Source organism: Bubalus bubalis, chromosome 19, assembly GCF_019923935.1.
Source record: "Bubalus bubalis isolate 160015118507 breed Murrah chromosome 19, NDDB_SH_1, whole genome shotgun sequence".
Classification (NCBI taxonomy): domain Eukaryota; kingdom Metazoa; phylum Chordata; class Mammalia; order Artiodactyla; family Bovidae; genus Bubalus; species Bubalus bubalis.
The window spans coordinates 16,960,852-16,988,719 of NC_059175.1; the positions used below are offsets into that span (position 1 = coordinate 16,960,852).

At 41.1% G+C, this 27,868-nt stretch overlaps 1 long non-coding RNA gene across 4 annotated transcripts in view; it reads left to right on the forward strand.

Moving 5' to 3' along the window:
- Nucleotides 1-2,948: 2,948 nt before the first annotated feature.
- LOC112580614 overlaps nucleotides 2,949-27,868 on the forward strand; it is a 270,834-nt gene continuing 245,914 nt past the window's right edge. For all 4 annotated transcript variants that reach the window (XR_006546496.1, XR_006546495.1, XR_006546497.1 and 1 more), the window contains exon 1: nucleotides 2,949-4,065. This is a non-coding gene — a long non-coding RNA (uncharacterized LOC112580614). The remainder of the gene's footprint in view (nucleotides 4,066-27,868) is intronic.

Sequence of the window (27,868 nt, forward strand, 5' to 3'; positions counted from 1 at the left end):
GTCCAAAATCTCTTTAGTTTCTGTGTAAGAAGTTAGTGTTAAGTAGCGAATGTTTCAGCATCTTATTTTATTTGGAAATGACCTAGCTATTCAATAAACTTCCGTCACTTAGTTAAGCACTACCCTAGAAATTCAGGTTACCAAAATCTAGAGAGACTGTTTAGACAGACATTTCAAAGTATAATTATTCTTAATAGAGTTTATCCAAAAGCTCATCTCTCATTTGCATTTTTTTTGAAGTTTCTTCACTTGAGGTACTTTCCTTGCTGACAAACTTGTAACAGATATAACAATATCTAACTTATAAACCTAGGCACAATGAAAATATTATGCTTAATGTTAATGACTCTTAGACATGTCTATATTAGATTAGGAAACAAACATTAATACAAGATATTTAATATTGACTATTTCCCAGTTCACGTGAATCTGATATTCATTTAGGTTAATTTCTCTTGTATTTAGAATTGTCTGATTTGTAAGAGCTTACTTTTCTTTAGGCCAATTAAATTAGAACTCATTTACAACTTCAGCAATATTAAAAAAAAATAAAACCCAAAACACACACACTGAGACATACATAAATCCAGACAGAGATCTCATAGTTTTCCGCTTGATATTTAAAATGTTTCTTTGACCACCCCCGCCACCCCCCCCACCCCTGCTTTTTTTTTGAAGTTCTAATTTGCCCAAGGCTGAGGTCTCAGGCAAAGTGGGCTGTGTATTTCAGGGATGTGGAAAGGGTTAACTTCAAGCTTTTCCTTAGGCAGTCTTTTTAACAAGCTAGTTGTTTTTAATTGCATATGCAAAAAGAACTGGTTTTGACGCATAAAGGAGAGTTTTTAATCCTTTAGGCTTTTGAATATAGGAGAAAGACCTGGACCAAAGGGAACCTCAGAATCCTTTCCTAGAGATTATGTGGATATGAAAGGTCAAGTAGGGGTCATCTAGGAAATCTGATGGAGAGACAGAGGGGGACAGGAGATAGGGAGGCAACAGAAAGACACATGCAGCGTGATGAGTCCCTCAAGTCCGGATTCTGACTGAGGGCCATGAAGGACTGAACATAAGGAAATTGAGTCCTTTCCCTGCTCTTGGCAAAAGCTAGTGTGCCATTCAGAGGCCATTTTTTTGGGTCCCCCAGTTTGTATTGTGGCCAGGCCTTTTGCAGGGTCAAAATATTTCAGTTTCTGAGAATGTAGCCAAGGGGTGAGTCTGAGAGAGGCTCCCAAGACATACCAGAAACCCATCCTTAACCTATATGCCATAGAATGGGGGTACTGAGAGTCACTGACTGGCAAAAAGGCACCTCTTTTTGTCTCAGTGACATCGTCTCCATGCAACTAATGGCACAAAGATGGTCAACCGTCCCAACCGTCGCGTCCGACAGTGAGAGGTGACCTCTGAGGACCGTGTGGCTCACCATACTAGGTGCTGTACTTTAAATCCTCACAGTACCCATATAAAGTAAAATCCATTATTAACCTCATTTTTGCTAATCTTAGTGTTTGAAACTGAGGTTCAGAGAAGTGAAGAAGCTTGTCCAAATTTGGGCAGCAAGTCTCTGGCCAAGGCTGAGCTGGGCTATGAGACCAAATTGTCTGTCTTCAGAATTCATACTACCCTGCCTGCTACTGATGGACTAACAAAATATGGTCATCTAATTACATGCCTGCAAATTATAATTGTTTATATTTTGTTCCCAGATGTAGACCATATTGATATTTTCTGTTTCACTGAATTCCTAAGCAAATGAAAGTCAATAATTCCCTTAGCGTTGATCAGGTAGACTGGAGTGCCTTTTGGGGTCAGCACCTCTGCATTTTAAAGCTGACCCTGCCACGTACTTGATGTGTGGCCTTGAACAAGTCACTTAACCTTTGTTGTTTCTCATCTCCAACTTCTATCAGTGTGCATTTACATAGGATTTTGTTGCCATAGTAATACAAAATAATACTGACCTATCTCTCAGGAGTGAGCATCATGGGGATTAACTAATTTACAGCTGTGAAGAGCTTTCAACATATGAACTGCTAGACAACAGCTAGATTGTAAAGAGAATTTAAAACACCATGAGCTTGTGGAGCATGCCCATTTGATGCCCATCATTATATGTTTAACTATTAGCATTACTACTCATAATAAACTTTTATGAGGTACTTTAGGTGGTTGAAGTGTTTTTATGAGAGCTAATTAGTTGTTCCAACCAGTTCTAAGCGGTAGGTCAGTATTTTTATCATCCCTGTTTTGGAAATTACATTAAATTAGTGCATGCATCATTAAAAGAATCTTAAACTACCAGATACTTAAAAGCATTCTGTGATCGGAGACACAGCCATCACTCCTAACACAAAGCTCCAGTGTAGGGCAGTGGGCGTGGATTCTGCATGTGGAGCCAATATATAATGTTGGCAAGTCTTTCTTATTTTAATTGTTTTGATGCTTGCATATTAAATAGGTGGTGATTCTTGTGCTGGGTTCTTTTGTGTATCACTCAGGGTGCATTTCAGAAAGTTGAACCCATTCTAGATAGTTTAAACAAATTTACTACAAGAAATTGGTTACATGTGTTTTGGGTGAGTATTAAGAAGAAACGGAATTAGGTGCTGGGAGAACAATTAAAAAGAAGAAATCATATCCAGAATCTAGTAACTTCAGGAATCAGTCCTATTTCCAAGGGCTGGGGGAAACAAAAGGGAGGCGGTCAGGTTTGTGGAGTCCTGGAGCATCGGTTGCTGCTGGGCTAGAATCACAGAGAGAAGCCCCACTGTAGGAGCTAGACTCACAAAGGGAGATAGCCACCTCCAAAGATGCTGCCAGAGCACTGAAGAACAGCTTCTCCTCTGCTCCTACCTCGTGATCTTGCACCAGTGTTTCCTATCAGTAGAAATTAATAGGGGGAGGGGAGGGAGGGCAGGGAGGGTAGGGATATATATAATTATGACTGATTCACGTTGCTGTGTAGCAGAAACCAACACAAAATTGTGAAGCAATTTTTCACCAATTGAAAAATAAAAGCTAAAAAAATAGGAAGTCTTGGGCAAGGGAGCCTGGGAAAAATAGTTATAGATTTATACCTTAGCTTCAACCTTAGCTTTGTAAACCTAAGCTTCTAGCTTAGATTTAGATGGAGAAGGATAGATGCAGGGTTGAGAGAGAGGAGGTAACTAGCCTGTTTCATTAAATTCACTAGATTTTTTCTGGTGATCAAGGAGATTCAGAAGCTTACTTGAAGACCTTTATACCAGCAAGTTGTAGACCTAACTATTCAAGCTCAGGCTTGCCAACTCAGAGTGTAATGTATACTCCCAGGGCCACACTCCATCTCTCTCTTAGTGTGCTCACCTTCCCAGTGGGGCTCCAGGGTCAGGTGGTAAGAATGTTCATCTCTACTTGTCTTTAAGGGCATAATAAGGATTAAATTAGATTACACACCTAAAAAAGCCCTTGTTAGTCACCAATACAACCCACAAATGAAAACCAGTATTGTTATTTGTAAATAATTTTTGCAGAAATATCTATAAACAGAAGTCCAAGATTAAAGTGAGATTTTTATTACCAACCTTTTCAAGTCGAGCCTCAACAAAGGTCCTCTTGCTACCCCCGCCCCGCCAACCCCACCTCCTGTTGTTTGAGCCAATAGAGCAAGGGCAGGTCTGGTTCCGAAACAGAGGAAGGTTTTTTGCTTTGTGCAGAGGATGGAGAGGTGGGAGTTCCCACTCTGGAGCAAATGCTCTTCCCGCAGGGCTGCGGTGGGGTGGGGACATGGCTGCTGTAAGGATAACTTCAGAATGTGTGAGAGGGGGCAGGGTTCCCCCCGAGCTGGCGCAGCTGTAGCTACGCAGGCTCCAGACAGCAGTGCGGGAGCAGCGTCTCTGCGCACGGCCCACTGCTGCTGGCGGGAGCAGCGTCTCTGCACACGGCCCACTGCTGCTGGCGCCACCTTGGATCCGGGCGTCCTGGTAGCTCACCAAGCTGACGAGTTCTGGAGTGCTGGGTGTGAGGCTTCTGCATGTGACCCCACTATGAGCAAGTCGAAGTAGTTGAAGCACAAACGATAAAGAGGTTAGACTTTACTACCAGATTCTGTTTTTCTTTTCTGGGAATTGCTAATGGGCTTTGCCGTTGACTGTTTCTCTTCACTTGAAGACGTTAAGTTGGATCACCTTGTATCTGGACTGTGGCTGATAACTGAGTGTGTGTAGGGACCGTCTTTCACTTGGTAGTTGCCTTTTTTGTTGGGTTCAAGTGGAGCTGAGGAATTACTTTTCCTGGAGGTTTGAAATTTGCTTGTGGCTTTTAATTTATCCTGACAGGCTTTAGAAAATGTTGCCAGGTTTCCATCATACAATACTTATTTTCAAATAAGTATTGCTATTTTATTATTAATAATACCATTGCATAGAAAAGTTACTGATACATAACACATGTTCATTAAATAGTTGGTTAGAAACAATTAACAGATATCTAGACTTCTGATTTTCACTCTGTGAGTGGGCATGGAGGTGTATCTGAGGAAATATTCTTGACTGGGTATACTGAGGCCAGTCATTTACCTCTCTGAACATAGTGTGAGTTTGAGGATAATTGTGGTAATGTGTGTTAAAGTGTTTGGTAAAATTTAAAGTGCTGTCCCAATGTTAAGGACTACAGCCGAACTATTTTGCTGCCTCCTGGATTGTATAAAAATATGGCTTCACAAACATTGAGAAATCCTTATGAGGAAACAAAACTGCAGCATCCTCTCATCTGTCATTCCCCAATGTCATGAACTGTACTTAGTGTTTATGCCCACCCTTCCCCATCAGAGACAATGAAATCACTCTTACGGCTGTTGTTTTCCCAAGTAACAGCCTTATCATTTGTATTGCTTTGAGGAAGGCTGTGTTGGAATCACTCATCCCAAACCCCTGTTTTTCATCAATCACTTTTTGGCTGCAGAACCCCACGGAGGAGACAATATCCAAATTGCTTTCAATCTAATAATTCACCCCAGACAACAATAAAAAATAATGACAGCAAATTTAAACCCAAGCACTTGATGGTAAGTGACCCATGCACTGGAAGGTGAGCAACCATTTGCTGGGATCCTTGTACCACCTTAGATCTGTTTGTTTCAGAGGCTAGGCAATGGACTATGGTTGTCATCTTTGAGAGTCTTGTCTTTTCTTGGAAGTGATCCAACTACTTTCTCTGTGATCCTCTTTTTGTTTGAGCTGGGTTGGCAGGGACTCAAACTTTGTTATCTCTTTCTTCTCCTGTGGCCTGAGTGTTGAGGCCACTCAGGGCCAGAGGCATATTTTAAAATGAGACCTAGGGCTAGTCTGCCTCCTTTTGGTCAGAGCCCAGATTAGTCTGGGCAGGAGAGGCCATTCTCCTGCCCAGATTTACATCCTGGTGAGGAGCTGATCTTGATACATTTTCTTCTGACTAGTGGTCCTAATATGGACTGGAAGAGGGTCCCACAGAACCACGTGATTCCTGATTTTCTGGGCATCCCCTTTCCTGTCAATGAATAGTGCACAGGAATGCTGTATTATGCAACAATGATTGAGTGTGCATTTGTATTGATTAGAGAAAGGCAATGAACAAGAATGGCCCCATTAAATTCCACCCTCAATAGTTGATGGATTGAGAGAGAGCTGTGGGAGAGATGGGTTTGACTTCAACTTCTCAATACCAAAGTTACTTCAGAAACAATTTGTGGGTAAATAATACAAGTCTCCAAAATTAGTGTGCTTACTAAAAGGCAACTACACCCAAAGGAAACATTTCTGTTTGAATTTAATTGATTTAAAATTAGCGTTCTCTTTCTCTTGATGGCTCCATTCTTGTTTACTGGGAAAACATTTGTAGCAAAACACATACTGCGTGTGTACCTGAGAATTGATATTCTCACTGGCAAATACTCTCCACCATGGAGCCTGGATACATATTTGCCTCAGAGACCTGAACCACTCTGAAGGAACTGTTCAAGTCTCCCAAGGAAACACTATCTTTGCTTGACAAGAATGATGCTGATGTTTAAAATCACCTTTCAGATCATTCCTAAGGATGTTCCTTGCCCTCTCAAGCTACTGAACTTGTGGACAATGGCAGAAAATATTCTGTTAGGAAAATGTTACTGTTAAGCTGTATTGTTGGTTCTCCCCCTTCTTTTCCAGATTGTTGGGAACATGGAAACTAAAGGAAGACAGGATAATTGCTTGTCTAGTAAGGACTGTTTACTAGAAACAAATTTTTGTTTTCATAAACCCTCTGTTGCTTCTTCATCTGAAAGAAGGAGAATATTCTTTAGGGAATTCATAGCATGCAAAGAATTCTAAGAAATGGGTGATGGATGTACATGAACATTTTAGATAAAGGTTGTAATTTACCTTTAGTTCTTATTCTTCTAACAGTTTAAACACAAACATGTGTGTATGTGTGTGTTTCCTTTTTACAAATGTGATGCTTGTTAATTGTGGAAAATAAGAATAAATAGAAGAAAATAAATGTCAGTCTTAATCTTACTATCCAGAGGTAATTTTTTAATGTTTCCTATACCTATAACCTGCAGTGTAATATGTTAATAAAAAAGGATCCCATATATATTCTTATTCATAATTTATATTCTTTTATCATTTACATATCCTTATATCCTTTGCTGCTGCTGCTAAGTCGATTCAGTCGTGTCCGACTCTGTGCGACCCCATAGATGGCACAGCCCACCAGGCTCCCCCGTCCCTGGGATTCTCCAGGCAAGAACACTGGAGTGGGTTGTCATTGCCTTCTCCAGTGCATGAAAGTGAAAAGTGAAAGTGAAGTCGCTCAGTCACGTCCTACTCTTAGCGACCCCATGGACTGCAGCCTTCCAGGCTCCTCCGTCCATGGGATTTTCCAGGCAAGAGTACTGGAGTGGGGTGCCATTTTACATAGTTTTAATTTACTTTCATTCTATTAAATGTATTTCCATGTTCCATGCTTTACATTATTATATTAATAGCTTTGTAAAATTTTATCATGTGGTATGTTGTTCCCTAGAGGAAGAAATGGCAAACCCCTCCAGTGTTCTTGCCTGGAGGATTCCATGGACAGAGGAACCTGGTGGGCTACAATCCATAGAGTCACAAAGAGTCAGACACAACTAAACATGCATGTTGTTGTTCAGTTGCTAAGTTGTGTCCAACTCTTTGTGACCCCATGGACTGTAGTCCACCAGGCTCCTCTGTCCATGGGTTTCTCCAGGCAAGAATATTGGAGTGGATTGCCATTTCCTCTTACAGGGGATCTTTCTGACTCAGGGTTGAACCTGCATCTCCTGTAGTGGCAGATGGAATCTTTACCACTGAACAACCAGGAAAACCTCATCGTATGCTATACCATTCCCCTGTTGTTAAATATTTAGCGTACTTTCCAATTTTTCCAAATTCTAATGTTTTGGTAAATATCCTGGAAGCTGAACTTTGGTGTTTCTTTAAGATAAACGGCCAGAAATGGAATGTCTGAATCTATATGCAGAATTTTTAGACTTTTGCTATGTGTTGTTAAATTTCCATCCAGGTTTATTTTATCACCAGAAATCTAAGAGAGTGACTATTTCTTCAAATCTTTGCCAACATTAGGCATTTAAAAATATCTTTTCAACCCTATGGAAAATATTTAGACCACTCAAAACTGATGCAACAGTAAGAGGAACACTAACGGAAACATAATTGATGTCTGTTATGGACTGACTTGTGGCTTCCCCCGCCTCAGTTTCATACTTTGAAGCTCTAAACCACCGTGTGACCATGTTTGGAGATAGACTTTTAAGGAGGTAATTAAGGTTAAATGAGGTCATAAGCATGGGGCCCTAGTCATATAGGATGAGTGTTCTTTTAAGAAGGATAAGAGACACCAGAGAGTGCTCTATACACACAGAGAAAAGGTCATGTAAGGACATGGTGAGAAGGTGGCCCTCTGTAAGCCAGGAAGAGAGGCCTCACCAGACACCAACTTTGTGACATTGGAGGAAAGAAAGTGGGGTGTGAGAGGATGGACATATCCCGGGTCACATCTGAGCCCCTGGGATGGTCGCCAAGTGTGGATTCTTGGCTTTGCCCAGGAAAGAATTCAAGAGTGAGCCACAGTAAAGTGAAAGAAGGTTTATTCAGGGAGGAAACATACTCCATAGACAGAGTCTGGGCCGTCTCAGAAGGCAAGAGAGGCAGGAGAGGTCCCAGGGTTATGGGGTTGTCAGTTTTTATAGGGGTGGGTAATTTCATAGGCTAATGAGTGGGAGGAGTAGCCCAGTACTTTGGGGAAGGCATGGGGATTTCCAGGAATTGGGCCACCATCCACTTTTTGACCTTTTGTGGTCATCCTTGGAACCATCATGGTACCTGGGGAGTATCATTTAGCCTGCTGATGTGTTACAGTGAGCGTATACTGAGGCTCAAGGTCAAGTGAAAGGTGAGTCCATCACCTTGGATCTAGTTGGTTCTAATCAGTTTACGTTGTGTCCTTGGACTGTGTCATTCTTCTAAAGGTTGTGCCCTGCTCCCTTCCTGTCTCAGTGAGCACCTTGATCTTTGACTTCCAGTCTCCAGAATGTGAAAGAATAAATTTCTGTTTCTTAAACCACCCAGCCTGAAAATCTTGTTGTGGCAGCCTGAGTTGACTTATACAGTATCCTTGTAGATTCTTGGCAAAGCTCAGGCATTTGGCATGGCCAGAGATCACTAAGAGATATTTAAAAAGCACAGAAATAACACAGTGGAAACGCTGACTCGAGAACACTGAGATAATGTAAATGGAAGTGGAACTCTGAGCTAGTGACACTACTGTTAAGGTGGTTACAGAAAGGAGTGCCTCCTGCCCCAGTCTGAAAACCATGCAGGTACCTCATTTTGCAGGCATATCTTGGAGATATTGTGGGTTTGGACCACAGCAACTTAGAGAATATCGCAATAAAGTGAGTCACACAGCTTTTTTGATTTCCCAGTGCATGTAAAAATTATGTTTACACTATACCATAGTCTGTTGTTTGTGCAATAGCGTTATCTGAAAAAATGTACATCAGTTCAGTTCAGTTGCTCAGTCATGTCCGACTCTTTGCGACCCCATGAATCGCAGCACACCAGGCCTCCCTGTCCATCACCAACTCCCGGAGTTCACTCAGACTCACGTCCATCAAGTCAGTGATGCCATCCAGCCATCTCATCCTCTGCCATCCCCTGCTCCTCCTGCCCCCAATCCCTCCCAGCATCAGAGTCTTTTCCAATGAGTCAACTCTTCGCATGAGGTGGCCAAAGTACTGGAGTTTCAGCTTTAGCATCATTCCTTCCAAAGAAATCCCAGAGCTGATCTCCTTCAGAATGGACTGGTTGGATCTCCTTGCAGTCCAAGGGACTCTCAAGAGTCTTCTCCAACACCACAGTTCAAAAGCATCAATTCTTTGGCGCTCAGCCTTCTTCACAGTCCAACTCTCACATCCATACATGACCACAGGAAAAACCATAGCCTTGACTAGATGGACCTTTGTTGGCAAAGTAATGTCTCTGCTTTTGAATATGCTATCTAGGTTGGTCATAACTTTCCTTCCAAGGAGCAAGCGTCTTTTAATTAGCATTATCTAAAAAAAAAGTACATACCTTAATTAAAAATACTTTTATTGCTAAAAAAAAAAAGTCAAATCAGTAGTAACATTAAACATTATTGATCATGGATCACCATAACAAATATAAAAGGAATGAAAAAATTTGAATTATTGCAAAATCACCAAAATGTGACACAAAGACACAAAGTAAACAAATACTATTGGAAAAATAGCACTGACCGACTTGTTCAACACAAGCTTGCTATGAACCTTCAATTTGTAAAAAGCTTAGTATCTGCAAAGCAAAATAAAGCAAAATGCAATAAAACAAGGTATGCCCATATTTATTTATTTTTTAAATAGAATTGAAAGGGCTCCTGCCTGTAGTGCAGCAGAGTTGAGAGCTTTTCCTTTTATTTCCTCCTGTTATTCTGGCTACCCTTGCCTAAGAAAAATCTCTATATAACCTAATATAATATCCGTATTTTACTGATATAAGTCCCCTATATGTCAAACATACATAAACTCGTTGGTGTTTTAGACACATATTTCATAGAAGAACTGATTGTGACCCACTCCATGACCTCATTTTCCTCAACTTTAATTTAAGGAGGTTGGGAAATATCAGTGAGTTTTAAATTTGTGCTTTGAATAATACCTAAATGCTTGATTCTCCCCTGGGGCAGTATCAGTTGGACTGTGGGACTGGGGTTGGTTGTGGTATAAATGTAGTTGAGATCTGGTACCCTCTCCTTCCTTGCTTTAAAAGAACAGCTGTGCTGTTTATTTGTTACGTATGATTTTATTTTGAGAAAAGATCTGTTATGGACAGGCTTCCCTGGTGGCTCAGATGGTAAAGAATGCAATGCAGGAGACCAAGGCTTGCTCCCTAGGTTAGGAAGATCCCCTGGAGAAGGGAATGGCTACCCACTCCAGTATTCTTGCCTGGAGAAGTTCATGGACAGGGAAGCCTGGTGGGCTACAGTCCATAGTGTCACAAAGAGTCAGACACAACTGAACGACTAACACTTTTTTCACTTTTATGTTATGGACTGAACATTTGTTTCTCCCTAAAATTCATATGTCGAAATCCTCACTTTCAAAATGATGGTTTTTGGAGGTGGGACCTTTGGGAGGTACATAGGTAATGAAAATAAAGTGCTCATGAATGAGATTATTTGTATCTTTAAAAAGGGGACCCCAGAGAGCTCTCCTGCTCTTTTCTACCATGTGAGGATACAATGAAAAGATTGGCATCTGCAGCCCAGAACTTGACCGTGTTGATGCCCTGATCTTGGACTTCCGGTCTCTAGAACTGTGAGAAATCAATGTCTGTTGTCTACAAGTCACTCAGTCTGTGGTACTTTATTATAACAGCTTGCAATAATTAAGTTCTTTCATCTTAAAGGACTTAAAAATCTTAGGACAGGCTGATATTAAGTTTCCTTCCAGTTGTAATTCTGTAATCTCTAAAATTTATTACTTGTGTAAGACTTCGCATAGTTTATAACACTCTTAAACATACATATTCTTATCTAGTCTATTCACTGTCTATTCACTCCTTGAAATAGTGTGGAGGTATACCATCACTCTGATTTCATATACTTAGTTATATTAAGTGACTTCTCAAGGTCTTACAACTAGATAGAACTAGAATTTAAACTCAGATCTTCTGACTCTGAACTTCATCATTTCCCCACTACTCCTGTGAGAAGGAGCTATGAGTTACATTCTTAGAAGCTATAAGGAAAATAAGGAATAGAATAATCCTAATATTTAAAAGTCCAATTAAAAAGTACAGTAAGGTACATGTGTTTTTATTTTTCAAAATATGATTCTTTAAGATTGTTTTTCCATTTATTCATCATTGTTTTTAATCTTGGTAAGAGGTATGTCTTTTTGGACATGGGGTCTATAGTGGTCATGACTGTGAATCTAGTGAGTTTGAATAGAAGGCCGTCATTTTAAGAACTGCAGATGTGGACTTGGGCAGACATGAATTGGGAGTTTGGGACTGATGTATGTGTACTGCCAGATATAAAGCAGATAGTGGGAACTACTGTTTAGCACAGGGAGCTTAGCTTGGTGTTCTGTGGTGACCTAGTTGGATGGGCTGGGGGGCGGTGGGAGGGAGGGGATATATGAATACTTACAACTGATTCACTTTGTTGTATAGCAAAAACTAATACAACATTGTAAAGCAACTCTATCTCCAATAAAAATGAAAAAATAAAAAAAGAATTCTATTAATCAGCAAACTCTAATTACAAATAAGGATTCCAAGGGAAAAGGTTTCCTGAGTTTTGACTTTGCAGACTTAACATTTAGGAACTGGCAAACATTATCTCTTCCCAAAATGCTTAAGACCTCTCTTTTCCAGTCTTCATATCTTCTTCATATCCAATAACAAATTATGCTTTCCTCTCTTCAGTTCCATCAGCTTTTATTTCATGAAATATAAATTTTGCATATTGTCAAAGGATCTACTTTATTATACTCACTTAAGCAGACTGTTTTCCAGTTTCTACCTACACCCACATGAATTGACTAGAAGAGCCTTCATTGTCCTTCACCAGAGTCCTTCAATTTGGATGCCAGTCTGTTTACTGCTCAAAAACGGCTGTCTTTGAACTAAATCCTTGTTAGCTGACAGTGACTCTTCTGTGCTGCTTACCTATTTTTCGAATAAGATTGTTGTACTTCAGGGCCCCTCATAACACTCTGCTGCAGGAAAGACTGCTGTTCTTTTATTTACTTTCTGTAGAGCCATAAGAAGGCCCATTGAACACAGAGTAGTCCCTGTCTCTGACTGTGCCCCTTTCTGTCCTCATCTCTGCCTTTCTGTCTCTTTTGCTCTTTCTCTCACCTCTTCAACACTTGCATTCCCAGTCCTGGCTGCAGGGAGCTTGAAGAAGAAACCAGAATTCAGCTCTGATTTGTCATTTCTCTGGAACACTTGGTAGGCAGCATCGTATGTGTCCCAGAAATGGATGTACATTTTCCCTCTCCTGAATTTGGAATAATCAAAGGAGGCATTCCTCCATTCAGTGAGAGAGCAAAAGCCTGGAGCCAAATATATCTTCTGATTTTATGGATGCACAAACCCGCAAAAGCTTAATGGAAAGGAACTTGGAAGGAGAGGAAGATGGTCAAATTGCTTTAGGCACCCTGCTTGATGACTTTTAGGTACTGGATACATGTGTCAATTTGTGTGAGAGATTTAATGGTTTCCCTTTATGACACTGTTAATCATCATCATTATAGTAACTTACATCTGTGTAGTGCTTTACAGTTTTCAAAGCATTTTTATATCCATTATTTAATCAGGTCTCACAACAAACTGGGGACCATACACTTGTCAAAAGAATGGTCTTTTTGCTGGGAAAGTCATTGTTCTTGAGCATGCATCTTCAAGAAGGGATGCATGAAGAATGTCGGGGGAGAAAGGAAATACCGAGCCAGGGAAAGTCAGCTGAATCGAGGGACTGGGCAGATTATCACCCTGTGCCTGGGAGTAACAAACCTTAAATCAATATAATAAAGCATCACTTTAGTCCCATTGAATCACTTTGCTGAACAAAGGGTTACATCCTACACACCAGCCCTGAATTTGCACATTTCTGACCCAAAGAGTGTCAGTGGGAGCTTCCTTGTCTCACCCACTGATATCAGTCTTCACCTAGTTCTTATTATTAAGTACATGATTTCCTTAGCAATTGATTCAGCTCTAGAAGACTTTAACTTTCCAAAAACTTACAGCTTAGTTCCTCCAGATGAGGCTGATGGTGATTGGAACAACTCCCATGTTTTTCTTTCTTGTAGGCAGCTGTAATGTAGTCCCAAAACTCTATGTAACCTATAGTTATAAGCAATGAAACACTGAAACTCTCCTAATTCCTCTCTCTCCTATGTGAACATCTCCTGCTTCTCCAACCCTGTAACATAGACAGGTAACTACTAGCAGTTCTTACAGATGAGAAAACTGTGTTAGGAAGTTACATCATTAGCTCACATATAGTTTGGTGGAGCCAGGAGTGGTACTATGATCATGTAGCTCCCAAGTCAGTTATTCTTCCACCGTATAGTAGAATACTATACAGTGCCCCTTCTTCCCTTTATCCTTTTCAAAAGCTTCCAGAAACAGGCAAAAATGCCAATTTTTTTTCCCCAAAAAATTGCTTATTAGTTAGCCATTTTATAAAACCACTTCAGCTTGAAGGCCTTCAAGAGTCAAAGTGAAAACATGTTTATCATTAGATTTTCTTTCCAGTCCATCATCCTCTTCTCTAGGAACTGTCTTCCCAGGGTGAATCCTAACAGCCATGAGTATAGTGCATGACCTTTCCTTTTTCTTGTGGCTGCTTAGGAAACAGGTGAGCCTAAGCAGGATAGAGCAAATTGTCTTTCCTTGAAATTTAGAATTGGAATGAATGATGCTAGTTATTCATTTTATAGGTCATTGGAATTGAGAACAATTAATCTCTGAGACTGTGGCCCCCAGCTGTATATACAGGAAACAGAAGTTAGAAAAGAAAGAAATAGGGAGTGAGAAGCCACATGACCCTGGAGGAACAGAGGTAGGCAGGCAGCAGAGACTCTTCTTAACTGCTTTTTAGTTCCTGGCTCCAGGCATACAAGCGGCCAGCCCCCATTGTAATTGCTGACTTTGGAGAGTATGAGGCACTGCAGGAGTCTTTTAATTCTTGTTTTTGCTTGAGTTATGTTGAAGAGGATTTGTAAAACTTGTCATGCAAAGAGCTTTAACTTGGGTGTTCTGAAAACTGCTTTCTGGAATTTTTCACTCAAGGAATTTTTGTCACTGGTCAGGTATAGAAAATATTCTGCCCCCAGCCATTGCCATGGCTTGCACACCCCAAGCCGCACACATCCCCAAGTGTACATGTGTCCATGTATACACCTCCTGTGGCCTCTGCCGAGCTGTGTGGCCAGGAGCCGGCATTCTTCAGCTCTGCTGCTAAGTCACTTCAGTTGTGTCTGACTCTGTGCAACCCCATAGATGGCAGCCCATCAGGCTCCCCTGTCCCTGGGATTCTCCAGGCAAGAACACTGGAGTGGGTTGCCATTTCCTTCTCCAATGCATGAAAGTGAAAAGTGAAAGTGAAGTCGCTCAGTCGTGTCCGACCCTCAGCGACTCCATGGACTGCAGCCTTCCAGGCTGCTCCGTCCATGGGATTTTCCAGGCAAGAGTACTGGAGTGGGGTGCCATTGCCTTCTCCACAGCTCTGCTGACCTCACCTTTCTCTTCATCCTGAAGCTCCTAGTGAAGAGGGCAGCCTCCAGCTGATACTTAATTTCTCCTCTGTGACCCCCTCCCATCATTCCCTTTGCCGCTGCATGCCCATATCCTTCTTCATTCCAGACGCCCTGTCACTCATTGTTTGCTAATGACTAGTTGGCAGGCATAGAGAAGAGAAGTGGCAGCCAGCCTGGCCTTCAGACTGGAAAGAAGCATGTTTTTCTAGAGAATGAAATTTGGTAAGAAGCACGTTCCAGCATTGAATATTTCTCTTTCAAAGTCCTGCTGGGCTCCTTCTGTCTCCTACAGTCTGTGCTTTCCTTGTCACTTCCTCCCATCTTCTTCCCAGATGGAGACTGGCAGGGCCCCTTCGATTGGGGTTGGGGCTCCTCAAAGGCCAGTGTGGGCTCTGGCGGAGACTCTAATATGATCTTGGGGAAGCAAACTATTAGAATAATTATAATCATAGAAAAATAATAGACTGCTATTTGGAAACCTTTGAAGCCTTTTCAGATTTTTCTAGAGAAAACCAGTAATTAGCAAGAAATACCAACTTCTTTCTATCTGATAGCTATTCAAAGAGAAGCCTCCTGAACTTTTAAAATGAACTTATCCTTGTCTTGGATTCAGTATTTGTTCCAGAGAAGGATGGGTCTCTTGACACCAATTTCTGTCATTAATTTCAAATCTCCCCTGGGGAATGGTCCACCTATCTTCCTCCCTCCAGAGCTCCTAAAAGCTGGGCATCTGGGACCAGCCCTCTGAGCTGGACCTTATCTTGTCCCTAGAGAGAATAATGTTGCAAACTTCAACAACAGTGCTGATTATTTTTTATTCACCATATACCATGTAGTCTTTGAAAACCCGGGAAAATGCTGTTCAGGTTTTCACAGTCATCTTGCTTCTCAGCCAGAAGAGGGCACTGTGTCCCTGATTTTTTTTTTTTTTTTTTTTTTTCCCTTTGAAACTAAGTGGAAAGCCTTAGGAGAGCAAGTGATTTTTAGAGCCACACTGTTCTTTACACGTAGATAACTACACAACAACAAAAAGTTCATCTGTTGAAGACAAATTGTCAAAAGAAATATTAGTAATTGTAGACTGGGAAGATAGCGTGGAATGCTGCTCTGGGTACTGGCGTCACAGTGGCTTCCGGTGAACATACTTCTCACGCTGCTAGCTCAGGTTAGAAATGAAGTGACAAAAATGCAGCAAGCGCTTCTTGCTAGTGAGGAGCGGTGGGTAATATATTTGTTTGTATTATGGGATTGCAGTTCTACTAGAAGGAACACTTGACATTTTGATGAGTGCCTCCAGGGAGAAAAGGTACTAACTTCAGAACTTAGTTTTAATTATACTAAGGAGATTACATTATTCAAAAGCATCCCACTGGTAAGGTGCAACATTTCCTGAAACAGTTTAGCGGAAAATGCCACATTAATCAGTTCAATATTTCACTCAGAAGGCTTAATGATGGGAGAAGTTTAAAGTACCGTAGCAACGATAATGCAAAAGGGAAGGGAATAAAAGAATGTTCACTTGGAGGATAAGATTGAAATAGTTGCTAGTCCCTTTTGTGTCTTTCCCCATTAAAGTCTGGCTGGCTGTGCTGGAAGCCCAGTGGGAATTAACATGTGGGACCCTACCATTCTGGAAACAGGAGGACCCTGAAAGGCAATGATGTGAGAGAGGAAGGATGTTATGTTCAAGCCATGTCCTCTGCCCAGGCTGGTCACTGCTGCTCCTCCATTATCAGTCCAGGTTGGTGATGAGTAGCTGCTTTCCCCCGACCCAGAAGGACAGAGCATCTTTGTAAATCTATAGTGAAAGTGAAGTCGCTCAGTCGCTCAGTCGCATCCGACTCTTTGAGACCCTGTGGACTGTAGCCCACCAGGCTCCTCCGTCCATGGGATTCTCCAGGCAAGAATACTGGAGTAGGTTGCCATTTCCTTCTCCAGGGGATCTTCCCACCCAGGGATTGAATCCAGGTCTCCCGCATTGCAGGCAGACACTTAAACTGCTGAGCTACCAGGTATTTGATGTTAAAGGGAGACGAGCAGAATGAGATTCTGGAGTGTTTTGTCTTCTATTCCTATTCTTTACCCACATCATATTCTAATTAACTTTGTGCATGTGTGCTAAGTTGCTTCAGTCATGTCCAGCTCTGTGCGACCCTGTGGACTGTAGCCTCCCAGGCTCCTCTGTCCATGGAGATTGTCCAGACAAGAATACTGGAGTGGGTTGCCAGACCCTCCTCCAGGGAATCTTCCCGACCCAGGGATCGAACCCATATCTCTTATATCTCCTGCGTTGGCTTCTCCACCCTACAAAAGTCGAATGAGAATCTGGTGTGAGAGTCAGAAAAGTATTTATCAGGTAGGCTCTCACCTGAAATGAGACCAAAACTCACTGTTGGGATGCTGAAAGTCTAGGCAACTGTGAGGAATGGAAAGTCAATCCAGATCTTGACGTTTGCAAACGAGCCTTATGGTTAGTCAAATTAGAGGAACAGTTAAAAAAAAAAAAAAATCCAGATTCATTTTTCTCCTGGGCTATTAGTCCAGCAAACAAGTATGGGGCCTTCACTGAAACCAGTGTGGACATGGGTTAAGGAGCAAAAACAATCACTGTTTGTGTGCTTTTGTTAAAATTTTTTTGGTCCAATTTTTAGTTTAATTTCTTTTTAGCTCTCACCGCAAAGAAGCTGAAGTGTTTGGAATAAAAACTAGAAATCAATACTGAGTAGCATAGCTGAATTGTCTAGAATGTACACCAGATGAATTTCACTGTCTGTTTTCTTTTTTCTATGTCTTAGTAAATGTTATAACAGGTTTTTACTGTGTGCACTTGTGGGATCCCTCCTGCTTTGTGGATCAGAGTCACCTTTGTTTTTACCTTCAAAGTTCTCTGCTTCTGTGGTGATACTTTTCTTCTTCCTGCAAGCCACTTTGTTTCTTTCCCAGAAGCAGGTGTCTATGTAACTTTACTGTGTATATTTCCTTCCACATATATCCTCCACTGAGAGGGTTTAACTTTGGTGCTCTCTGAAATACTAACTAGCTTTTCCTAATTCAGGAATTCCTAAGCATTTTATGACAGCATTATTCTATTCTTGTTTTGCTTCCAAGACTTTGTCAAGGTGATGTATATTTATTGAAAAAAATTGTAGTGAATCTAGAATTTTGTTTCAAGATGTGCACAATCGCCCAGGAGATTTTGCGAACCTTTCAGGGAAACAATAAGTGTGATTTTACCATTAGAATTATTACTTTGATGTCATGGTAGCAAGGCTGTTACAGAACACATATCCTTGAAGGAGCTATAGGCAGGAATATTTTGTCTTCTAGTGAAGGGGTCCCTATCACTATCTTGATGGTGTTGGAAAATCATACTGGATATTTCTATTTCTGTGTTGCTTTGTTTAATATTACACAGAGTCCTTTGGTTTTGGGTGAATTCTTCAAATTAGGTTGAATGCAGAGTCTTTGACTAGCTTGTTTTGAGTTCCTCAGTTATTCCATCTTGGAATCCCTGAAGCTTGGTCTTGACCAGGATCAGGGATGTTAAAATCCACGAGGTTACCATCTATTTTCTTGTCCTGATCATGATTTTCTAGGTTTCAGATCCCAGGTGTTGCTCCGTTCTTCAAAATGTGGTTGACTGCATCTGTGGATATTTACCAAATGGATTTTCTAAGCCTCATAACCACACCCTACTCTTTTTAAAAAAAAAAATTTATTTACAGAATTTTCTTGTTTTCAGTCAAACATCAACATGGATCAGCCATAGGTATACATATGTCCCCTCCCTCTTGAACCTCCCTCCCATCTCCCTCCCCATCCCACCCCTCTAGGTTGATACAGAGCCCCTGCTTGAGTTCCCTGAGACACACAGCAAATTTCCATTGGCTATCTGTTTTTGTTTTTGTTTTTTTTTGGCTATCTGTTTTACATATGGTAATGTAAGTTTCTCCAAGCCAGGCTTCGACAGTACGTGAACCGTGAACTTCCAGATGTTCAAGCTGGATTTAGAAAAGGCAGAGGAAACAGAGATCAAATTGCCAACATCCGTTGAATCATGGAAAAAGCAAGAGAGTTCCAGAAAAACATCTGTTTCTGCTTTGTTGACTATGCCAAAGCCTTTGACTGTATGGATCACAACAAACTGTGGGAAATTCTGAAAGAGATGGGAATACCAGACCACCGAACCTGCCTCCTGAGAGATCTGTATGCAGGTCAGGAAGCAACAATTAGAACTGGACATGGAACAACAGACTGATTCCAAATTGGGAAAGGAGTACGTCAAGGTTGTATATTGTCACCCTGCTTATTTAATATATGCAGAGTACATGCTGAAAAATACTGGGCTGGATGAAGCACAAGCTGGAATCAAGATTGCTGGAAGAAATATCAATAACCTCAGATATGCAGATGACACCACCCTTACGGCAGAAAGTGAAGAAGAACTAAAAAGCCTCTTGATGAAAGTGAAAGAGGAGAGTGAAAAAGTTGGCTTAAAACTCAACATTCAGAAAACTAAGATCATGGCATCTGGTCCCATCACTTCATGGCAAATAGATGGGGAAACAATGGAAACAGTGACAGACTTTATTTCTTTGGGTTCCAAAATCACTGCAGCCATAAAATTAAGATGATTGCTCCTTGGAAGAAAAGTTATGACCAACCTAGACAGCATATTAAAAAGCAGATACATTACTTTACCAACAAAGGTCTGCCTAGTCAAAGCTATGATTTTTCCAGTAGTCATGTATGGATGTGAGAGTTGGACTGTGAAGAAAGCTGAGTGCCAAAGAATTGATGCTTCTGAACTGTGGTGTTGGAGAAGACTCTTGAGAGTCCCTTGGACTGCAAGGAGATCAAACCAGTCCACTCTAAAGGAAATCAGTCCTGAATATTCGTTGGAAGGACTGATGCTGAAGCTGAAACTGCAATACTTTGGCCACCTCATGCAAAAAACTGACTCATTGGAAAAGACCCTCATGCTGGTAAAGATTGAAGGCAGGAGGAGAAGGGGGCGACAGAGGATGAGATGGTTGGATGGCATCACCGACGTGATGGACATGAGTTTGAGTAAACTCCGGGAGTTGGTGATGGACAGGGAGGCCTGGCATGCTGTAGTCCACGGGGTTGCAAAGAGTCAGACCCGATGGAGCAACTGAACTGAACTAAACTGAATGTAAGTTTCTGAACCACACCCTAATCTTGTCAAAAGGTTGGAAAAGTGTGGAATGCTGTTTTTATAACACAATTGGAAAATACAATTCTAAATGTTTAACCACCTAGGAATCACTGGATTTTATATATCAGGATATAAACTGACTTGAAATGTGGAGTGCTAATTAACTATTAGGAAAAGAAGCAATTACATTGCATCCGCTGGCATGAAATCTCCCTTGTTGGTTTAAAATAGCCGACTTTTCATTTAACACAAAGATTCTAGTGGAAGAAAAAGATAGATGTCACCTCACTCATACTCTGTGCAGAGGAGGACTTGGGTTTTAATTCTGTATCTGTCCCTTCCAAGTCCCTGTTCCACAGTCAGTTTTTGTGACTTTATGAATTGTTGCTGGCTCTTGATAAAAGCTGGAGCTGGCTGCTGGCCTGACCTCCTCCTGTGCTGATAATCTCTTATTATGTTGTCTTTTCTTAGGATGCAATTGCACTACCACCCTAATAATAAACATTTACCAAGTCTTGTTATCTGCCTCTCCCTTGGGTAGTGCCAATCTGTCCCTAAAAATTGAAGCTCAGAGAGAACCTGGCCTTCCAAAGAATTTTTCCATGGCTTCTTGTCTTCAAAAACTTCTTATTTGCTTACACTGTATGTGTTAACCCTGCCTGGCTCTGTTGCCCTTCTTATTTCTCTTCAATATTCCAATTTATTCTATTGTTTGATTTCTCTAGAATCATATATCTGCCTGTCACAGACACTGTGCTCTGGGTATAGTCACAACAACTGTATATGTGTGTGTATATGTATGTATGTACATATATTATTGGATGAAGCACAAGCTGGAATCAAGATTGCTGGGAGAAATAGCAATAACCTCATATATGCAGATGACACCACCCTCATGGCAGAAAACAAAGAGGAACTAAAGAGCCTCTTGATGAAAGTGAAAGAGGAGAGTGAAAAAGTTGGCTTAAAGCTCAACATTCAGAAAACAAAGATCATGGCATCTGGTCCCATCACTTCATGCCAAATAGATAGGTAAACAATGTAAACAGTGACAGACTTTATTTTCTTGGGCTCCAGAATCACTGCAGATGGTGGCTGCAGCCACAAAATTAAAAGACACTTGCTCCTTAGAAATGCTATAACAAACCTTGACAGTGTATTAAAAAGCAGAGACATTACTTTGTCAACAAAGGTCTGTCTAGTCAAAGCTATGTTTTTTCCAGTGGTCATGTATGGATGTGAGAGTTGGACCATAAAGAAAGCTGAGTGCCGAAGAATTGATGTTTTTCAATTGTAGTGTTGGAGAAGACTTGTGAGAGTCCCTTGGACTGCAAGGAGATCAAACATCAATCCTAAAGAAAATCAATCCTGAATATTTATTAGAAGGACTGATGCTGAAGCTCCCACACTTTGGACACCTGATTTGAAGAACCGGCTCATTGGAAAAGACCCCGGGAAAGATTGAAGATAGAAGGAGAAGGAGATGACAGAGGTCTTGTTGGTTGGATGGCATCACTGACTCAATGGACTTGAATTTGAGCAAGCTCCGGGAAATGCCGAAAGACAGGGAAGCCTGGCATGCCGCAGTCCATGGGGTCGCAAAGAATCAGACACAACTAAGCAACTAAATAACAACATATTTATTTGGTTTATTACCAGTAGATATTGGCTTTCTGACTTCCTTGGTGGCTCAGTGATAAAGAATATGCCTGCCAATGCAAGAGACATAGGTTCCATCCCTGGGTCAGGAAGATCCCCTAGAGAAGGAAATGGCAACCCACTCCAGTATTCTTGCCTGGGAAATCCCATGGACAGAGGAGTCAGGCGGGCTACAGCCCTGGGGTTACAAAGAGTTGGACATGACTTAGTGACTAAACAGCATTGGTTTACTACCTTAAATAAGTTCATATGTACAACACTATGTTTCTACTTCCCTGTACCTTCCCGCATACTCACCACCAAAAATTTCCATCCATCCCCATACAGTTGCTCCCCTTTACCCTTTTTTGGGATTTTGTCCTCTCCCCTCCTCTACCTCCCTGGTAACCACTACTCTGTTCTCTTTAATTTATGTGATGTAAATAACTACTTATTGCATGATGATTAGTTAAAACAAAAAATATTTGAAGTTGCATTTCTTTTTATAAATTCAATCCATTTAAAATTTAGAGAATTTGCTATTCTTTTGTTATTTAACTTTTAAAAACCATTTCAATGCCACTGAAAGATTGTTATTTTTTGCTAAACTTTCAGAAATTACCAAATTAGTGAGGACTGTAGCTATGTTCTCAATCTCACCATGTTTCAGAATCACCTGGAAACATTTGAAAATTCAGTTGCTTAACCTACATGTCTAAAGACGTTGATTCAAGGTGATCTGGGACTTAACCACTTAGAATGACAGTGAGATCGACTGCAGGAAATATCAGGCAGCAAAGAGGTTTGAGCACATATCATTATTGAGCAGAATACGTTAGAACTGGTTTATTTGTCTTCCTTTTGTTTATCTCCTAAGTTTTAACTACAAACTGTGATTTGCTTCATGGTATATCTTAATATTGTATTCTTCAAACCAGGATGTTTTAAGAAAATTATTTAAATAAGAAGAACATCATGTTAAAACAAAGAAATATTCGTCAGTGCTCTTCCTTTGAAGTGTAAAATTCTTACCAGTCACCTTTTTTTTTGATAGCAATCAGTGCAGGTGTTTGCATTTTATTTAGGAAATGGTTCTTCTAAATTTTGAGCACCTATTAAAATAAAAAAAACCCCACATATTAGGAACCAGCAGTTGCATTTCTAGGAATCTTTCTTGCAGAAATACTTGTATACTTGTATGAAGGTTTTCTCAGGAACAATGAATATGATGGCAAAAAAAAAAAAAAATCAGACTGTACAACAACAACACAAACCAAAATGACTGTCATTGGGGCAAAGAGTAAGTAAAATTTGAAGCTCCACACAATGGATGAATATGCCGTTGGTAAAAATGAGTTATGTGTTCTGTCTTGGAAAGGTGTATGTGATATTTTTTAAGTGAAAGAAACAACGTGAAGAAAACTATAGACAACAATATAGTCCTCCCATTCCATTTTTTGTTTTTATTTTTGGTAAAAAGAGAGCACTGTATGGCTGTATGCTTGCTTGCTCAGTCGCTTCAGTTGTGTCTGAGTCTTTGTGACCCCATGGACTGGGGCCCACAAGCCTCCTCTGTGCATGGGCTTCTTCAGGCAAGAATACTGGAGTGCTTGACATTTCCTTCTCCAGGGAATCTTCCTGGCCTAGGGATCAAATGTGTGTCTCTTAGGTCTCCTGCATTTACAGGCAAGTTCTTTACCACTAGCACCACCTGGAAAGTCCAAAACAACCAGGAACTCTCCGCATTGCTATCTGGGCTTTTTTTCTGGGGAGTGTGATAAGGCAATGGGAGTAAGGAAGAGCTTTACCGTATTACTGTATCATTTCACAGTCCTTCAGCAGGCATGCGTGACCTATGTAACTAAAAGCAAAAGGAAAAGAGAAGCAACCAAAACGAGAAGCTGTCATCCTGGGGGCTCAGTCGGGAGGCCTCAGGCTGCCGTCCCCTTCCCAGAAGGGCAGAATTCACCACGGAGTGTATTGCTCTGGCAAAACTACATGCCGCTCCTCCCAGATACCTGGTCCCGGGGCGGATCCCTGCCCTGGTTCTAGACCAAGCTGTTCTGCCCTCACAGCGGACTACCTGGCAGCCTGAGCAGCAGCTCCACTCTGGTGGCCAGTGAGGGTTGGGGCCCCGAGCGGGGTCTGAATGAAGTACAGGGAGGGGAGCAGGGGCCGGCTGGGCTGAGCTGGGCCCTCAGAGGTGATTTCAGAAATTAAACTGCAGATCACACCTCAAAGGTGGGCAGGCCCTCCTGTTGCTCTCGTTGATGCAGGCACCTTAAGTAAGTTCCCCCAGAGAACTCATAGGAGAGGTGACTCTGTTTCAGATCTTTTATTTAATTCTCATTAAATTCCACTGTCCAGTTTCTCAGTGTCATGGCCAGGTTTCATGAGCCAGGCACTGGAAGTACTTTGCATGTATTGTTTTAATTAATTCTCACAATAGCCTATGAGGTGGGCATATTATTATCCTCACTTTATTGATCAGGAAACTGGGGCGTAGAAAGATTAAGTTCTTTGGTCAGATCCATATGAATAGTAAGTGGCCAAGCCAGGATTTGAACTCAAGTGCTCATCGCTCTGGTCCATCCTCCTGTGTATGTCAAACCCTTCATACCTTTAACCCCTCTTCTTTGAAGCTCTAAAAAAGAATTGAACCACCACCATGATAAATGCATGGCTCCTTCCTTTAGGAAAAAAATGTCTTAGAATTTAAGGTTAAGATAATGGTTTTAAAACTTAAGATTTTGATGTAAGCAACCTAAAAATTAACGCCATTTTCCTAAATTATAATTTTTCATTGTCCTTTGCTTTGATAATATTTTCCTGGTGTTCCACTGAAAATTGCGTCTCAAAATTTGTATGTATAATTTAGCACATATAAGGGAAGCAGAATAGCAGAGTGGTAAAAACATGAACTTTACTCAGATTCCTTGAGTTTAAACCTTTGCTTCACTATTCATTAGCTGTGTGACAGTAGGCAAGTTACTCAGCCTCTCTGTGCCTCAGTTTCCTTATCTGTAAATTTCTTCTTTTACAAAACAGCAGTACCTGTGTCATAGCATTGTTATGACATTTGAATGATATTGTTAAGCACTTAGAACAGTATCTGGCACATGGCAAATGCTATAAATGTATTTGTTACATAATTAAAAATAAAGTACAGTACAACCAAACTGTGTAGAATCTAACCCACTGTTTTTTTTTTAAGGGGGAGAAAAGAATAAAGAAACCCATATTTCTTGAACTTCTCTGGTAGCTAGCAATAGCTAGTATTGTACCAAATACAGCCTTAAAAATTTCCAGCTAAGTAAAAATCTCCTTCTGATTTAAGCAGAAGCTCGTGATTCTCAAGAAATGGATTCTGGGTCCACCAAGAAGTGTACTTAATAACAAATGGGAAACAAGCCCCTAAGACAGCATGCTCTCAGCCAGGTGCTTGGGCTTCTGGGGCTTGGGGCCTGGGGACTTTGGGTTATGCTGCTCGATCAGAGTTGTTAATGTGGCTGTTAGCCTTGAGACTTCCCTGGTTTTCATCACACATGTCCCGGTTTTTCTATTTTAAGCTTCTACTCATTTCCTCTAAATTTCATTCTTTAGGACCTTACCCTGTGTTTCTTTTGTGTCTCACATTCTCAGAGTTGGCATTACGGTTTTAGTGTCTTTAGGGCAATAAAATCTATATTTCACTGTAACAAATAGGAGCAAATCTTAAGATTTCTAGCTGGGATTCTTTGCAGCCTTTCCCCTACTGATGTTAGCAATTTCATTTTGCTCTAATTGTCCCCAGTGGTCCAAACAGGCAGGAATTCAGCCCTCACCAATGGTTGCTCAGCTGCTAAAACCTTTTCCTGCCTAGAAAATGGATCATGGGGGCAAAGATTAACCCCCTTTTAACACTGGGCAGAGTTGGGAGGGATGGCAGTGTCTGCATTTTGGTTTTATCTATTGATTATTGCTACCATCACCGCCTTTGCTGTTAGTAAGGGAAGAAAGAGCAATGGCTACATGAGAACAGTGAAGCCACATGCAAAGTTCACAAAGCCCTTTGGAATCTCTCCAGCTGAAAAGGATCATAAAATGTAAAATAACCTTATTAATAATAATACTTTTATGATCATAAACAGAAACAGGTAAAATCAAGCTTCTGGTTCTTGGAGCTTTCCACCGACTTCCCTAAACAGTAGACTGTGGTGCCTTTTCTCTCCTTTCTCTTTATTGCTTATCTTGTATTCTCTAACACGCACCTCTGCAATTGCCATAAGCAAATCATTTAACCCATAGGAGGAATAATTCTGGGCAAGCGATGTCAGTGCAAACAGAGCTATGGCTGTAAAGACCAGCCATGCACAGACACCCAAAGAAAAGGACTTACAATTATCAAGTGATATATCAATAGCAAATACTGCCACTAATCGATACTAACAATACACACGCAGAACCCCAAAAATGTAGGAGCTGTATTTCAGAGCTCTAATGAACCAAGCCAGGAGAAATGGAGAGCTGACGTTCTGAGCTTTGTCTCTGTGGCAGGACCACGCTCCTACTGCATTTAGTCACACTCCTAATATGATTTAATCCACTGTAGGGCTTCCCAGGTGGTGCTAGTGGTAAAGAACCCACCTGTCTATGCAGCAGACATAAGAGATGAGGGTTTGATTCCTGGGTCAGTAAGATCCCCTGGAGGAGGGCATGGCAATCTTTCCAGTATTCTTGCCTGGAAAATTTCATGGACAGAGGAGCCTGGTGGGCTACAGTCCATAGAGTCACAAAGAGTTGGATAAGAATGAAGTGACTTCACACACACACACACACACACACACACACACACACACACACACACACGAGGATACTGTGACAAGCTCCAGTGAGGACGTTGACAAGTGATTTCTGGTCCTAGGTTTGGTTGGGTGCTAAAAACAGGTTTTATCCTCATGGATGATACTATTGAGTATATTAATTATAATGAAAGATACAGAGAAAGTAGGTCTCTGACATAGCTGCTGCAGAGCAGTAAATACAGTTTGTTCTCCCTCACCTTCAAGTTCAGTGAAGCTTCCTTTGTGCTCTGCCCCCTAACATTTGGTAGAGCAAGGCCTCAGCTGGGGGTGTGAGGAAGTGCATGTGGCTTAGTTCAGAGCACACTGGATCTGAACTCTGGCCTTACCATTTATTGGCTGTGTAGCTGAAAGGTAAGTGACTTCCTCATGCCTCATTCCCTCTGTAAGATCCCGACCTCATAATTATATATGAGAATTCAGTGACCAATGTATGTTAAGTATCTAAAACAGTACCTGGCCACACTGAAGCATTCACTAAAGATTACTTACTACTTATACACGTCATAGATAATCTTTGAGATGTTTCAAAATGTCCCACATGGATGCAACCTACTTTACCAGCCTAGAAGTATGGTATAAAACCATATCTCTTTTTTGGATTCCAGTTAAATGGCTTGAGCCATCTCACTCAACTGAGTGTCCAGCTTTTTTGGTTCTACCCTCCTGGGATAAACTTTAAGAGCCTTGGTGTCCTAAGGACCTATCTTGTTGCTAGAGCCAGAGCTGAGATATGCCCCTCTAAGAGTGAAAACATGTAATGATCACTGGGAACTTATTTCTGTTTGGGTTAATGCATTGCCAAGCTGCAGATCCTGGTAACACAACAAAAGCAGGGAAATAAAAAAATCTTTTGAGTCATCATTTCTTGGACAACACTGTGGCTGTGTCTGAGGGAAGTGGCTGAAGCCTCAAACGCCGTGCAGTCCCACCCCATCTTGGTTTTTCAGGGTTTGAGGAAAGATCGTCTTTCACCCCTTATTAATGACTGGCCAGAGGAATTTCACGCCAAAGTTGAGCAGGTATTCCAATTTGACAGACATTTTTTTATTCACTCACACAGCTGCTTCCCAGAGCACAATACAGATTCAGAACCACTATTCCTTTTACTCCCTGACTTCATAGAGGGCAGGCCCCCTTCCTTTCTACTGGGACTCTCAGTCCCATGCTGACTTTTATTTCAGCAGACTCCTTGTCTTTTTCACTGATCCTTGATCTGGGGCACCCCTTATAGGTTTCAGTCATTTTTGAAAAGTTGTGAGTCTCATCCCTTTACTTTAGGAAAACCTACATTTTCGTCTGAATTTGCCCATTTATTCCCAACTCTGAATGCCAACAGCTTTTTTTTTTTTTTTTTTTAATCAGGAAAAAGTATAT